The sequence below is a fragment of the Ursus arctos genome, unplaced genomic scaffold (genome assembly GCF_023065955.2).
Source record: "Ursus arctos isolate Adak ecotype North America unplaced genomic scaffold, UrsArc2.0 scaffold_25, whole genome shotgun sequence".
Lineage (NCBI taxonomy): Eukaryota > Metazoa > Chordata > Mammalia > Carnivora > Ursidae > Ursus > Ursus arctos.
This window is the reverse complement of record NW_026622930.1, coordinates 27059814-27075155: the sequence shown is the minus strand read 5'-3', so window position 1 is coordinate 27075155 and position 15342 is coordinate 27059814. Positions and strand designations below refer to the sequence as shown.

The 15342-nt window shown below is 55.0% G+C and overlaps 1 protein-coding gene across 4 annotated transcripts in view; it reads right to left on the bottom strand.

Annotated features, from left to right (window-relative positions):
* The window catches only part of MIDEAS (mitotic deacetylase associated SANT domain protein), a 62775-nt gene that overhangs the window by 22585 nt on the left and 24848 nt on the right, over positions 1–15342 (bottom strand). The gene's annotated exons all lie outside the window — the stretch shown is intronic.

Below are 15342 nucleotides of genomic sequence, written 5' to 3'. Positions count from 1 at the left end.
GTGGGGCTGAGATCCAGTCTGAGTTCCTGCAGCCAAGATGGGAAAAGGGGCAACAAAGACCTTCTCTGAGGCCAGGTCTGGCTGCCCATGGGCTGAGTACATCAGTCCACGCAGTAGCCTCCCCACCAGACCCAAAAGAAGTTTTCTCCAGACAGCACCTCCTCTGACGCTCCAAACGTATCCCAGACGCAGGAAGTGGAGACAACAGGGGTCATTCCTAACTATGAGGCTCCAGGGTGGGGAGCCCACCAGGTCCTTGCAGAGTCCTTTGCACTGAGGCATGTAGGTGAGGCCCTACAAGGGTTTGTGCAGTTCTAGCCCCACCCCTGGGAGGAGCGGCTGGGTGGGACTGTGGCTGCCAGAATCTTCCCCAAACCAGCACAGAACCTGTTCTGCAGCCCTAGCTGGCTGGAGGCGGTATCCAGCCTGGTACCTGGTCAGCAATCCTCACCTCCCAGCCTCCACTGCCAAAGAGCTCCTGGTTTGCTGAGCAAAGGACTGGTACAACTACAATACTGAGGGGTGCAGACTGCTAGAACTTAGGTCTGAAATGTTCTTCTGTGACATGGTGTGACTTAAAGGGTTCATAGTGTCTGTGTTTATTTTCTAACTTGATTATATATATGTGTGTGTGGGGGGGGGATATATATATATATATATACCACCCCAAAACAGGTTGCTCTATTTATCCTGCTGCAGGACTTTCAAAATCAAGCCCAGTATTTTATAACTTACATGTATTTTTATTACCTACATGTATACCTTGCATGTATTTTCAAAGACTCTTTCTTCAGAGAGGGTTGTTTTTTTCCCCCTCCCTGGGAAGTTGGTGAGGGTGGGAGCTACAAGGCCTACCTCTTCCCAATGCTGCCAAAATTCTGGACCTGAGCCAGTCAGGCCAGGAGGGAAGGGGAGAGAGGGGAGGGGAGCTCAGGAAGCCCGGGGGAATAAATCCGCAGGTCCAGACCAACCCCAGACCTCAGACCCTAGAAGCTCCAGGTCCTACTTAGTAGTCCCAGGAGTTGCCGGGAAACCAGCCCAGGCAAGGAGGGCTGGGGCTGGGTGGTGAAGGCCGGCTCTCGGTGCTCTCGTGCGAGGCCCCCTATCACCCGCTCACAGGCTTCCGCAGCTCGCCAGCCCTTCCCCTCCCGGAGCTGCAGTGACTCACTCCAGCCCCCCCTCCACCTGCCTTTCACTTTCACCAGCACCCAGAAGGGGAGGGACTTCCTCCTCCATTTCCTTCCTCAGCTCCGGGCCCTGAAGTAAGCAGACAGCGCTTCCCGCTAGCACCCCCTTTGTCTTCACTTATGGAAGACGGGGGAGGGAGGGAAAGACTAGATGGACATCCAAGTCACCCTGGCCCTGGCAGCGGGGGGACAGTTTGGACAAGCAGGGAGTGCGGAGGGCCACAGAAACCACCTTTAGAACAAACCTCTTTCTCTTGCCTTTAAACTCTCATTCCCTGACAGCCAGCCCGATTCGGAGCACAGACCCCAAAGCCAGCCCCCTCCCCCCATGAAAATAACCCTGGGCGCTAGGGTGAAGCTGCGGGCTGGGACTGCCCCGGCTACAGGAGCCAGGCTCTGCCTCTCCAATCCGCGTGCGCAAATGAGAAGCCTGCGCCTGCAGGAGCAAAACAGAGGAAGGAAGAATGTGCCCTAGGGGCTGGGGAGGCGCCAAGGGGGAGCTGGCCGGTCCACGTGCCTCCAGGGGGGCCCCCCCCAGAGCCCCTCAGGTGCTCCCAGGCACCAGTGCTTCTCCTGCCCTGACAGGCTGCCACCCTGCCCCGATTACAGCCTTGTTGCCTTTGAGCCACAGCCCCGGCTCACGGGCTCGGGCCTGGAGGAAGGGGAGGCCCACGTGGCAGAGGAGCTCGTGTGCACGTGGGAAGCGTGCACCTAGTGGAGGGTACACAGGCACCAGGCTTGGGGGATGGCCACCTGGAGCCCAGGGAGAGTGAGTTCTGCAGGTTGGGCTGAGTGAGATGGAGGCGGAGTCTGCGAATGCAGCTTGGGGCAGGGCTGTGCCGACCTGGGGCCCTGGGCCCCACGCTGGCTCACCAGCAGCCGCTTGGTCAGGCTGGTCAGCCTCCCATCCTCCGCCCTGCGTGTCAAGAAGGACCAGCACTCAGGATCCCACAGGAGGTTTCCAAAGCTGCGCTGGGAACTTGCTCAGAAGAAACCAAGGGGGCCGATTCTGGGGAGGCTGAATCACCCCAGAAGCTTCTGCAGAGGCCTTCCTGTCACCCCCACTGGCAAGGCTAAGAGTGCCCCGAGCACAGACACCCGGACCTGGGACCTTCAGAGAAGAAAGGTCATGATCTGAGGGGAATGAGAAGAGTGAAAGATGCCTGGGAACCCTAGAGGTAGGAGGGGAGGGGCCACGCCAAGGCAGAACGGCTCCAAGGAGCGGTGGTGGTGGTGGTGGTGGTGGCGGCAGTGGTGGCGGCGGCGGCTGTGGTGGCAGGAGAAGAAGGCACCTGTGCCAGGCCTTTCCTAAGTGCTTTGCATAGGTTTAGTTTCCACAACAGCATTATAAGGCAGTATGAAGCATTGCTATTTTAACCTCCATTTTACAGATGAGCTAGTTGAGGATCCGAGGGGCTAAGTAACCTGACAACGGTCACACAGTAATTATGTTGCAGGGCCAGGACTTGAACCCAGGTCTGTCTGCCTCCAAGACCAAGCTCTTCTTCCTTGTCCCTACGACATGCCACAAAGACACCAGGTCCCTCTCTGCATCCCCCCTTTTATATTCTCCCCACCATCTCAGAGCAAGGATTTCTGGACACAGATATCCCTCCTCCCTGAGAGGCTCCTCACCCCTGCGCAAACAGTTGGCAGGTAAACCTCTCCTACTTCTCCTCCCGTACTGCTGAGGACCTCAGTCCTACAGGAAGGGAGGGAAGAAATGGGGCTTCACCACAGAAGGGCCACCCACAAGGGAGTATGGGGAGCCACCCACAAGGGAGTGTGGGGGGCCACCCACAGGAAGGCCTGAGACTGCACTGGCCACTTCGGCCCAGCCCTCTGGGCCTGGACTCTCCAGCCCCTGCAAGCTCACCCCTGCCTCAGGTCTAGTTGCTGCTGGTGGGGCTTCCAGCTCTCATACCCTACTCGTACCTCACAGCCTGCAACTCTGGGCAGGACTAAGCCACTTCCTCTCATTTCTTGTGCCCCAGCCCCACTTCTCTGTTCCTCAGGTGGAAGTCAGCCTGGCCTTCCTCCCAATGAGGAAGAGGAAGGAAGCCATCTTTTCCGAAGGCTACTGACCTAGGGGCCAACTCCCTGAGGGTACAGGGAAGAGGGTGTAATGAGGAACTTCTGCAGGCAGTTCACCCCCGGGACCAGCTGCAGGGTCTCAAACAGCGGATGCAAGAACACTGCAAAAGGAAACCCACAGTCACCAAGGGGCCCCAGACAGTGCAACCCACTTATCAGTCTGTTTGTCTGTCCCCGCTTTATTTACTCTCCCTTCCTCCGGGCACCTCACTGCTGTAACCAATCTCTGACCGGACCCAGAGATGCCCCTGGGCTGAAGACAAGGCAAGAGTCCGTTATCAATGACCGGGACCTATGAGGCTTTCAGGAGGATCTGTGGTGGAAAACACTTTCTCTCTACGGAAGAAAGCAACGTGCACCAAGAAAAGAAAACAGTGCTGAACCCGCGTATGTGTTTTGCAGACGCATGAGGGAAAGTGCTAGAAAGGCCTCTGGCCACTCCATGCTGATGGTGACACCATGCCTTCCAGGAAGGGCAAGCAGAACACATACAGTTCCCCAAATGCCCTCAGAAGCCCTGCCACATGCCCAACACTGGCTGGAGAGTCCAGTGAGCCCTCACCACAGGGCAGTGGAGCCAGGCCATGACCACCAGGAGACCAGGGCCACCCACAAGCTCCAGACACTGAGTGTGGCCATCTGAGAGACAAGACCATTTTGAGTCAAGGTTACACGGGCCAGGAGGGAGGTGCTTCGCTTGGTCCCAGCAGCTGCAGGGGCTCAGCTCTGACCGGGTTCCAGAGTTGACTGGAGGACCCTCCTGACCCTTCTTGCTAAAGCTCTTGCTCCTACAACCTGGGCCACTCTCAGCCCCACAAACTCAGCACTGGGAAGACAGAGAGTCAGAGCTCACGTAGCCCCAACCAAGACAATACACCTATTTATGGCATCTAACAAATCTCTAGGCCAGCCAATTCCCTGAGCACCAAGGAGGCTATGTTAGGACAAAGTCTAAACTCCCTATCCTGCCCACAAGTCCTGCAGACTTTGGCCACCTCTCAACCTGCCGTGCTTGGGCCCTCAGTCGGTGGTGCTCCTGCTTTGCTTCCAGGTCTTTGGAAGGCAGCACCTCTGCCCATGACACCTTCCCAACCCTCTCATCTGGCCAGGTCCTACTTGTCCTTCAGATCAGAGACACCGTTTCCTCTGGGAAGTCCTCCTCCCCGAGGGCTAAGCCAGGAGCTTCCCTATGCGCCCACAACACTTCCCAACCGCCATCCCCCCAGCCCCCCAAGTTCAGCGCTAGAAATTCCAGATGCCTATTCCTTTGTCCCCAGCAGACAGCAAGCTCCATGGAGCAGAGTTTGCAGAGCTGTACCTTGGCACTTGGCTTGTATCTGCCTCGTGGGGTGCTCATTCAAGACTGCGCCCAAGGTGAGTCAGAGCTCTACCCGGGCAGGGGCACTACTCATGGCCCGCGCGTCCGCCCTGGGCTCCCCCGGCCCTGGCTCCCTGTCTCACTCCCTGATGCACATCCGAGATCCCCGTGGTCCTGAGATGAAGTGAAAAATTCCCGCCTCCAAACCCCATCCCACCTCGTCCCATCAGTAATAGTCCCAGGCTGTCTCGGAGGAAGCTGAATAGGAATCCTTCTCGAATTGCTGGCCCACAAGCTACTCGCCCCTTGACTGTCACCTGCTGCCCCACACCACATGCGGGCCAACTGGAAAAGTGCCAGCCCCTCCGTTGCCCTGTCCAATTTTTCTTCCCCCACGGCTTCCCACCCTTGCTTAGACCATAGCCAGAGACACGAGCCTGTGGATCTGTTCACCTCATGCCCTGATGTGGCTGGGCTGGGCCTTGAGACACCAAGGTGTCCAGCTAGGATGCCCGAGGGCAGTGATGAGGGGCCCTCCTTAGAGGAGCCCGGCATGGCCCAGCTGGCCCTCCAGCCCACACTCATATCCTGGAAAGTTCTCTCTCAGGTACTCTCACAACCACACTAGGCAAGTGGCCTGGAACTGTCATCTTGGGCCAGCAAGAGTTGCCCAGGCCCTAGATAAACCTTCCCTCTGGACACAGTGCAATCATCTGCATTGCTGTATCCCCCACTCCCTTTAACTGGAGTTCACACCAGGCTAAAGGGCCCCATGCCTCCAAACCACTGGACACATAAGTCCTGTTCATAATGAGTTTGCAAACCAGTAAGGAAGGAGACACCAGCAACAGGGACAAGGACCTGCCTCTGACAAGTGTCACTTCCCCGGGGGTGGGGGGGCATGAGAAATCAGGCCCTATGATCTGCCCATTCCCAACCCAGAGAGTCCCCAGATTAACACTTCTCCAGACTCAGCTTCAGCTCTGAAATGCAGAGCCCAGGCCGATAGGGCCCCAGGCATCTCAGCCATTAAGCTGGTCAGGCTCAGGTTTGGCCAGGGTTCCAGCTGTCTGCAGTCTGAGCTGTGACGGTAAAAACGCCAACACTAAGATGCTGTTAAAGGGCTGTGTGTGACAGGGGAACCCTTTGTCTTCATTCAGACTTCTACCTTCACAGTCCCTCCCCTCCAGTGCCAACCAGCACCCTCAGGCAGTCCGTAGGAAGCCCGGAGAGCCAGGTCTGTTTTACAGGGGAGAAACAGAGAGAAAACAGAGTCCCAGGAAGAGCCTGGAAAGGATCAAACCCCCAGGCTCAGCTTCTGCCTACATGGAGGGGACTGGCCGCCTCCCTTCTAGGCAAGGGCCACCAACAATCACAGGCAGCCTAGGAAAATCCCTTCCAGCAGGATTTGGGAGTCCCAGGAGACCAAGGTAAAAGCTGGAGGGTTTTGGCTTTCTCCAGAGAAGATACAGCAAATATCAGTAAGGCCCTAAGTGGCTGAACCTCTGGAAAGGGCCTCGTGGGGAGCCCTTGGTCTCCTTATAACCTTCTCTGTGCCTTAAGGGACTCACACCCCCGAGTCTGCTCCAACCCCTCCTCCCCTTTGGAAAGGCCGGGCTCCCAGCAGGTCTAGGGCAGGGCCCTCTGGAGTCTGTGCCTAAGCCCCAGGGCTAGACTCTGCCCCAGGCTAAAACACAGAATGGCTATCTCACAGGGGCCTCCCTTAACATGAACTCACCCTGCCTACCTAACAACTCCCCCTCCCAACCCCCACCCTCCACCCCCATCTCACACACATACACCTCTGTAGCCCTCCAGGCTCTGGGGAGACACAGGACACAGGGCACAGTCCCTGCCTGCACAGAGCTCCCAGTCTAATGCAGGAGACACAGAAACACACACTGATTATAACGCACAGTGGCCCATGCAGGGGGAGCTGTGGCTCACCGGTTCCTGCCTTTGAGGAACTTAGGAGCTCTGGGCGGGGCAATGGGGGGGGGGCAGGGCAGGACAAACACCTTGGTAACCAGCGCCTGCGACATGAAATATTAGCCACCAGCACTGACCACATGGCCCTTGTGTGTGGTACTGCTTACTTGTGTAACCACTATTCCCATCTGAGCGACGAGAAAAGGTTGGCACTGAAAAGTAACTTGTTCCAGGTCACAGCCCGAGGACACAGTGAGGAGCCAGGATTCAGATCCAAGCCTGCCAACTCCAAACCAGATCTCTCTCTCTCACAACCTGCTGCCCATCTACGTTGAGCAGTGATTCTCCAGCCTCCCCTAAGAGATGGGTTTATCGGTCTGGTGAGGAGTGGGGGGTGGAAAGCTGCAATGCTTCTTAGGCAACCCAGGTGGTGCCTCGTGCTAGAGCAGGGGAACGATGAGAGGGTCAGGGAAGGGCATAATGTGGTTTCCAAGGACCCACTCACTGCTCCTTCCTCCCCCAAGGAGCCGACTGCCAGAGGGCCATACGCGGCCTAGGAGATCAAAGGAGTCCCACTGAGCCCTGAGTGGACTTTGCTCTCAGTTAGCCCCAGGGTCGACCATGGCTCTGACCACGCCAGAGGCCCACAGGAGTGCCCTGTCCACTGGGCACTTAGTATTTGTCGGGCATGGTGCTAACTGCATTGCCGGCAAAATCGCACTGAACCCTCATTCTTCTCGATCCCATTTTATAAGTCAGGAATGATACACTTGAAAATACCTACTTAACACAAAAGAAGACAGTAATGGAGTAACAAAGAAACAAACAAAAAGACATAAGACAGAAATCAATAGCAAAATGGCAGACATAAACCCTATCCTGTCAATAATTATTTTAAATGTAAATAGATCAAACACTCTAATTAAAAGGGAGAGGTGGGGAAAATGGCTTAGAAAAAAAAAAAAGCCAAACACAATCCAACCATATGCTGTTTACAGGAGACATACACTTTAGATTCAAGGACACAAACAGGTTGAAAGTAAATGGATGGAAAAAGATAGATCGAGTAAAGGGTAACCAGAGAGCTGCACCGGCCACGCTAATATTATGCTAATAGGCTTTAAGACAGAAATTCCTCCAGAGGCAAAGAAAGGCCTTTTATAATGATAAAAGCATCCATCCCTCAAGAGAATATTACAACCAGAAACTATAGGCACCTAACAACAGAGTCCCCAGTATACATGAGGCAAAAACTATCAGCATGGAAGGGAGAAACAGACAATCCAACAGCAACAGCCGGAGACTTCAGTAACGGTCCACTCTGAATAACGGACCGAAGAACTAACCAGAAGATCGACAAGGAACGGAAGACTTCAACACCAAGAAGCAACTAGACCTAACAGATAGCCACAGAACATTCCACCCAACAACAGCAGAATACACATTCTTCTCAAGAACACATGGAATATTCTTAAGGATAGACCACAAATTAGCCGATAAAACAAGTCTCAATAAATTCAAAAGAAGTGAAACCATATACAAAGCATGTTCTCCAATCAAAATGAAACGGAATTAAAAATTAACAACAGAAGGAAATTTGGGGAATTTACAGGAAATGAAGGTATAAGTAACCAGTCAAATTCTCCCAGCCCAGAAAGGCCACTCCCTCAGATCATGGTCTCTGCGCCTTCTGCACACCCCCAGGAAGCGGCAGACGTCAGATTTTTGCAAATGCCTGAGTAGCCCCTCACTCATCCCCTCTACCGGACACACACTGAACCTGACCTCAAGCTTGACCCCAGAATCAAAACAACTGTGGGAGGGAGAAGCCTGTAGGGCAGTAACAGTTTGCTATGCAGCCTGCTTCTCCCCAGTAAAAAGGCCACAGGCAAATATTTTCACCCCCCCTGCCAGTCTACAGAAAATCCAAAAGAAGGAAGCAAACATTTATAGAGCACTTCCCCCATGCACTTGACATACCCTAATCCATGCTTACAAACTTCCCATCTAGGCATCTTATTGTCTCCATTCTAGACAAAAACCAAGGCCCTGCTGCTAAGGGGGCAGAAGCAAGATTTGGGTCCCTGTTGTCTGCCTTCCCTGTTGTCTGAAGTCCCTGGTCTTTCCATCATTCTTCCAGAAAAATCCCAATTCCACACTTGTTGTGGGCTTCCAAAGGAATGCTACACATGAGAACCCCACAAAACCAGCTGTGGACCCTCCCCTTCCTCATGCTCCCTCCCAACTGCTGCTTTTCCTGGGAGCACTTCCAAGTAGAGCGTAGTATATAACACACCCACCAAGAAATAATCCCAGCCTCTGTCAGGAACCGGCTTCTCGCAAGACAGGGTATCTGTAAGAGCCCCTGCAAGCCCATAGGGTTTTGGGGTCAGGGGACAGCAGAGATGAGCCAGGAGCCACAGGGTCAGTGGGATCTCACTCTCTGGAGTAAGAGGCTCCATACTACATGGAGAAAGGTGGTTGGCGTCTGTCTTCAGAGCCAAGCGGCAAAGCCAGGCCCAGCTGGGAAGCTGAACAGATTCCAAATATTGAGGGATGCCAATGTTCACTTAGTCCGTTCCTCGTTCCACAAAGCAGCCAGAGAAAGAAAGAAATGCGCCTGAGGATGCAGAGCCAGGAGCAGAGCAGGGCCCAGAATCAAGAACTCCAATAACAACGCTTCGAGCCTCCACTTAGGCAGGCCACACCTTTTGGCAAGACACTGGGCAGGGCCTGGAGCCAAGCTGAAATCCCAACATCACACAAAAATAAGACTTTCTCCTTTACACCATCAGCATCTCTAACACTTCTTGAGGGAGCCACTACGTGCCAAGATGGTGCTAAGCACTCTGTACCCATGATGCTGTGTAGTCTTCAAAAGAAGGTAGGTATTAGTACTCTCCCCCTTTTCCAATGAGGAACCTGAAGATCCAAGGGGTCCAGTCACTTGCCCAAGGCCACAGGAGTACAGAGGTGAGGAAGGGACTGGAACCCACGACCCCTTCTGCAAACTTCCTCCCCAGGGCTTCAGGCTCAGCCTCCTGCTTGTTAGCTGGGATAGATGGCAGCAGCCTCGGGACTGCTCACATCTTCTCCCTGGAGAGCAGCTTCAGCTGGCCTGAAAACCACCATGGTGTTCTGGAAGCACGGCTGGGCAAGTAATGGTGGCTGAGAGAGGCGTGGGAAGTGAGTGGCTTTGAAAATGAAGAGGCTACTGGTGATTACCACCACAGGGGACAGTCTGTGGAAGGCCCCACACCTTCTGCTCAGGAGGAAGCCACACCCCTCCCACACTCCCCAACCCTACGCCCACGGCTGGCAAACAGCTCTTTACACATAAGGCCTTGACTCTCCCCTGCTTGTCAGACAACCCAAATCCTCATGGGGCCCAGGCTCCTGACCCTTCCCCTGGCAGCCTAAAGTCTGGGTCAGGTCAGCTCCATGACTGGGTTCCTACTGGTGACAACGCCCCCTTCCCCACCCAGGGCACTGAGTATCAGCCCCAGCCCTAGCAACCCACCTCTTGCATTGGGCTCTCCGAAAGGCTTCCTCTCAAGAACGTGAGTTCCTAAATAAGGCTATTCATTGCACATCCTAAGTAAGGGAGACAGTGCCCACCCACTCCAAAGATCACTGGTCCAAATCTCTACTTCGTGATGAATAAAACCGAAGCCCTAGGAAGTGAAGTGACTTGCCCAAGGATACACAGCTGATCACCCGGGTAGAGGTGTGGTCGGCGCCTCCCAGGTGGATGCTCTCACACCCAGCACTTCCTGGCAGTGCCAGCTCCTTGATGTTTGGCTCATGTCCTTCTCAGAAGGGAAGTGGAACAGGGGTGTCTAGCGTGTGGTGTCTGCATCAGCCCGGGGTCTCCTGTGTGGTCAGCTCCAGAAGGCGCTGAGACCGACTTGGTGGCTTGGGGCAGGCAGCGAGGAGGGTGTCTTGCTGGTTTGCAGCCAAAGACTGGGGACAATATGGCTCCCCAATACCTGCTAGAGACCAAGAAGCACAAAAACTAGCTGCCAGCAGAGGGGGTGTCAGCATGGCTGCCTGGGCCTCCCAGAGGAGCTCCAAGGTGGCCACAGAGCCGCCTGCCTCACTGGCCCAGCCAGCCAGTCGGAGCCGCGCCCTTTCTCAGGCCCCGGTCAAGATCCAGGGCCTCTGCCAAATGCTCACACATTCCTCGCGTTTCTTCAGTCTCTGAGCAGCTGCTGCAGGGCCTTTTTTCCTGTGTTGATTTATTCTTTATTGTTCCTGAAATACACCCAAAGGCCTTGGCACCAGGCACCAGCACAGCATCGAGCCCAGGCCCCAAGTACACACCAGCCAGGTTCTCAGAGAGCGGGCCCAGCCTGCTGGAAGGATGGACCCCAGGGTCAGACCCACCAACCAGGAAGGGAGACCCAAGATCCCACCTTCCCCCGGCCTATGGTCCTAGAACTGATCTCAGGGCTGACTACAGAGGCTGGATGTCTGGGGAGGAAGAGACACTTGGAAGGTCTCAGGGAGGCCTAAGCTAAGCCCTTCCACTCCTCCCATGCATGAGTGCTTCCCCCGGCACCCCCCCACCCAACCCACACACAGCTGACCCTCAGGTGCCTGGTGCCCTCCAGAGGAGGGCCTTGGGGCTCAGGCTGGGCTTCTGACTGCCCTGTGAAGTGTTTGGAGAGGGAGGCCTCAGAGGGGTCTTCCCAGCCTTTCCCAGCCCAAAATATCTCCTCTAATCAGTGGGTCTAAAGGTGCCTGAATTCCCACCATCAACACTTCATTCCAAGGGTCAAAGCATTGTTTCCTGTGCACATGAAAACAGCCCAGGGAAGTGTGAGCTGCATGGTAAAAAGAGCCAGAGCTTTAGGGTCTGACAAAATGTATGCCAGCTTCTCCAACATGCCAGCCTCTCTGTGGGTCTCAGTTTCCCTATCAGTAAATGGGCACAATATCCTCCTCATAGTTACCACGGAATTAGATGAGGTTAACACATAGAGGGAGTGCCTGGCACAAAGTAAAGGCTCGATAAATGTGCTTTCCTTTCCCCTCTGCTGGGCAGGAGAAGCATCCTTATCAGTCTTCAACACCCTAGGAGGAGGACGTGAATAGTCTGACGCTCTCAGCCCCACAGCTGGCTGAGCACAGGGCCGGACCGCGAGAGCAGGACGAGGGGCTGAGCGTCCCAGCAATAGTGTCAGGCTCTGCAGGCACGCAGGGCATCTGGCCTAGGGACCCAGGAGGGGCACACCCAGCACAGGCCCCTCCTGGGCTCCGCTGTGCCACAAGGGCCTGCAGGAACATGGTGAGACAAGAGTCCCCGGATGATACCTGGCAAAGCTTCCAGGCCCATCACAGAGCCTCCACCCTCCTGGGCTCACTGGAGGAAGGGCAATAAAAAGGAAAGTACCATCACCTGAGGGAAGCTGGGGAGAGGGGTGGCTAGAACGAGCAGGAGCAGGGAAGGCAAAGGCACCCCGAGCCCGCAGACAGCCAGTAAGCCTGCCCCAAGGCGACCACAGTGAATGTCCCACAAGTGCAAGTACCCGCCCGGTTATTTTTGGCACCTCTTCTGCCCAAAGCCAGCAAGGAAAGGCAGCTGCTAGCACCATGGAAGGGCTGTTTATGCTCGAGCGTGCAAGCACGGAGGCAGGGGCAGAAAGAGCACAGCAGCCACTGTGCAGGGGAGGCCTCGGCCCCCTTTCTTCCTCTCCTGACCATCCCTGTAAGGTCCCATCTGCCTGTCACATAGTTGACATAGCATGGGTACTTCTGCTTTCACTCAGATCCAGTCTCCCAACCACAAAACTCACACGCACATGCACACACACATGCAGACACACACGCAGGCACGCACACACGCACGCACAGACAAATAAATAACTACGGAGCCAGCTGGGGACTGAGCCACACCCAAGAGCAGGAGCCGACTCCTCTTGGGCTCTTCCTGCACTGAGGCAGCCCTCCCACCTTCCAAACCGGGAGGGGCAGGGACCAGGGGCAGGACGCTGGAGCAGCTCCTCTTTCCACCCGCCTCAGGTGAAAGTGGACATAGACGGGAACCTCAAGGGACTCACTGTCTCTACACTTCCCCATCTGAAAATGAAGGAATGGGATTAGATGTCCCAAAGTGTCTTCCAGCTCTGGGATGACTCCTGGGAGCTGGGGAGCCCAGGACTGTGACCCAGGGCCAGCTGGGGAGGTCAGACAAAGCAAGGTTGGGTGGGGAGGAGGATCTGAGCAGCAGTCAGGTACATTCCCCAGGAGCAGCCAGAAGGCTGGGAGGGGGGAGGGGCAGGACGGGGGGGGGGGGGGGGCGGGAAGAGAAGGAGGAGGAGGTAGAAGAAAGAAAGGGGGGAGAAAAGCCAGCCTACAGGCACTTTCAAGAGTTGCCAGTTATCACTTAAGCTTTTCTAAGCTCCTTTCTGAGCTCTGAGGCCCTCCCCCTCAAGGAACTGACAAATTCTGGCAACAGCAGGCTGGATTGGGCCTCTGTCTGTCCGACTGCTGGAAAAAGCTGGGAATCAAAATCCCTCACCGTTTTCCTTCCTCTCTGGACCCCATTTCCCCCAGAGAAGTTGGGCAGCCTCACAGGGAACCCCCTTCTGGCTGCAAGCCTGGTATACTTCCCCCTCTCGAAGCTCTGGCCTGGTCAAATCTTGCCCTGGCTGCTCCCCTCCCCCCTTCCCGAGACTCCTGGAGGAAGAAGCACTGCCTGGAAAAAATAACCCACAAGCTCCCTGCGGCTGGAGAGAAAGGCAGAGGGAACAGGGAGCACCTTCCCCAGCTGGCCACAGCACCGGGCTATGTTCCAGGAAGAGCAAGAGCAAGAAGGGCTGCCAGGGAAGCCTCAGGCCCCCAGCCCCCTTCCTCCCCTCCAGCCCCCCCCCAGCAAACCACAGCCGGTAATCATGTCCCCCAGGGAGACCCGCCACCCCCACCCTAGCAAAAACCCAGCTCTTTGTTGACATGTGGCAACTTTCTTCTTATATAATATCTTTGTGGTGTCTCCTCCACCCCCCTACCCCACTCCACCCCTGCTATTTCAATTGGAGAAAGAGCCAAAGTGCTCTTTGGAGGACAACTCCCACCCTCAGCTCCACCCAAACCTCCACTGAGGTCACACTGGGAGGCTTCAGGTGAAGAAAAGACAAGGGGACTTTTTCCGTGGCTGAGAAAGCAGCCTTCCTCCCACCCACGTGAGCAGTTCAGCCTGAGGCCTGGGCGGGTAGGTTCCGAGAGCACAATCTGATCTCTGGGAAGTTGAGCCCTGAACTCTGGGCTGCAGGGACAGAATCCCTTGCAAAAGCACACAGGCCCCAGGATCTGGGCCCGTCTAGGTGGGCGAGGATCACACAGCTGTGCCCAGGGCCTCCGGAGTTATAAAAGGAGCCTCATTCACACAGGCCCCATGCCCTGGAGGAGAGCCCTCCTACCACAAGCGGGACACGCTTCATTTCCTCTTCCCTGGAAGAGCAAAAGGCAAACGGCTGAACTTGGGAGGGACCATTGAAATGACAGCCACCATCTGTTGAGTACCTACTATGTGCCAGTCACTTTGCATGCACGATCTTGTTTAACCTGCATGGCAACCCTATGAAGTCCTATTATCATCCTCACTTTACAGGTGAGGAAACTGAGGCTCAGGAAGTTAAGCAATGCCCAAAGCCACACAGGAAGTAGAGAAGCTGGAGTAGGAACCCCAGGTCTGCCCAGTCCTCGTTCCTGTGCACCTACTGGGCTTCCTTCATAGTCACTGCCCAGGTTGCTGTCCACACACTATCCAGGAATGGTGTTCTGAGTTTGGGGGCGGAAGTGGGCATGGACACGTTTTGCTGGATGGCTCCGGAATCTGACCTGATACCCCACTAACTGTTATCACTCCCAAGTGTGTGACTGTGAGAGCCCCTGTAAGTGTGCGTGTGGTAGGGTGCAGGGAGGGTGATCTGGATTCCAAATAGCAGTTTCCGACACCAAAGTTATGCTGTAATGCTTCTGATTCATAAAATGAGCTCACAGTCTCAGGGTATCCTGAACGTTGCCTCGAATTGCAAATGCAGATCCCTTAAGTAAGACCTGGGAATTTCAGCACATTCCACCTGGCTCCAGCCCTGTGTGCAGTTTATTTACTTCAGGCCCATAGGGTCTCTGCTCCACCGGGCAGGAGCAACCCCTCCATCGGGATGCAACCCCTGGCTCCATTTCCTGTAGCCTGTGGTGAGTCAGGGAAGAATGGAGCCCCCCAGGCTGCTTCTATACTAATACACACGTGCATACACACACGCGCACGCACGCAGAAAGGATGCCAATTTGGCCTCGCCAAAGGAAATGCCCAGGTTAGCAGATTCCCAGGCAGGAGGCTTCACACTCTTTCACCCAGAGGTCCCTCTGGGGTCAGAACGACCAGACACATTCTCCAGCTCTCCGGAAGGGTGACCAGGGCCAAGAAACTGGGCTTGCCAGCACCACACTCACTCGTGGACTGACCCTCTTAAAACCAATGGCGCAGTATGATCCCAGCGGCGAGACTCACTGGGCCCACCCCATGCAGGTCCACATATTTCTGCAGGAGATCTTTCATTCATTTGTTCAACTAATATATACTAAACACCCACTAGAAGCCAGGCATTGTGGGAACAATACAGAACATACATTAGGGCAGAGGTTATGGTAAACCTGAAATGTACTTTCGGCATTTCACATACAGAATCCTCACTGCGACCGTGCACAGGACATTCAGAGACTCTATCTCTGAGTTTATGTTTTGAGCCCCACAGTATGATACATACACAAATGACTACATAAGGCGGAAATGAGTGTTAAGAAGGC